Source organism: Octodon degus, unplaced genomic scaffold (genome assembly GCF_000260255.1).
Source record: "Octodon degus isolate 3935 unplaced genomic scaffold, OctDeg1.0 scaffold00025, whole genome shotgun sequence".
Classification (NCBI taxonomy): domain Eukaryota; kingdom Metazoa; phylum Chordata; class Mammalia; order Rodentia; family Octodontidae; genus Octodon; species Octodon degus.
In genome coordinates this window covers 17,911,308-17,912,545 of record NW_004524601.1, presented here as the reverse complement: position 1 = coordinate 17,912,545, position 1,238 = coordinate 17,911,308, and positions in this window count along the sequence as shown.

Here is a 1,238-nt window from a genome sequence, read left to right as displayed (position 1 = left end):
AATAAAAAAAAACCTGCCAGGGAGATAGCTCAATGGCATAAGTGCCTGCCTGGCAGGCTCAAGTTCCTGAGTTCAATCCCTGGTATCTCAAAAAAAGAAGAAAAGAAAAGAAAAAGAAAGAAAGAAAGAAACTTTGAGTCTGCTATAAGAAGACACAGCAGAAATATGGGAACCATAGGCAGAGACAAAGACTTCCCAAATGTGACTCCCATACACAGGAAATAACAGGAATCAACAAATAGCATTATATTATATTTGTAAGTTTTTGTACAACCAGGTAAATAACCAACAGAATGAAGAGAGAACCTAGAGAACAGGAGAAATTTTCTGCAAGTCTTCATCCAACAGAGTATTAATATCTAGAATATATTAAGAACTCAAAATGTTTAGCACTAAAAGAATCAAATATTCCAAACAATAAATGAGCAAAACAACTGAAAAAACACTTCTCAACCCTGAGCCCCAGCATGTTAAAAATGTTTCTAATTTATTTTTGTGTCTCTGATGCTCACTGTACACTTATTAATTAAATCAATGAAAAATGAAAAAAAAAAAAAAAAAACACTTCTCAGAAAAAAAGTATAGCTCAATTAGTATATAAAAAGTGTTCAACATCTTTGCATATGGGAATATGCAAATAAAAACTACACTGAGGGGCCGGCCTGATAGCTCAGCAGATTAAAGCACCTACTTAGACAGAGCACAGTGGCCAGGGTTTGATCCTGGGCCTACTGTGCTGGCCCCACCCATGGGGCGTGCTCAGATGGCAATGGAGACTGGGTGTGGTAGTTCACACCTGTAATCCCAACACTTGGAAGACTGAAAATAGGAAAATCAGTACAAATCTGATCTACATAGTGAGACCCTGCAGAGCCTGTAGGCCCTGTCCTAAATACAGAAAAAAGAAAAAGAAAAAAAAACTACACTGAGATTCCATCTCCCCCACTCAGATGACTTCATAAAGAACACAAAAAAGGACAATAAATCCTGACAAGAATGCTGAGAAAGATACATCCTTCTACACTGCTGGTGGAGATGTAAATTATTACAGCCACTATGGAAATTAACATGGAGGTTCTACCCTTATGTCCAACTATATCACCACTTGGTATATACCTGAAGGAATCAAAATTGACATATTATAGAGATTGCTATATTCTCTTGTGCACTTCAGCTCAATTCACAATACCCAAGACATGGAACCAGCCTTGGTGACCACTGACAGATGAATGAATAAA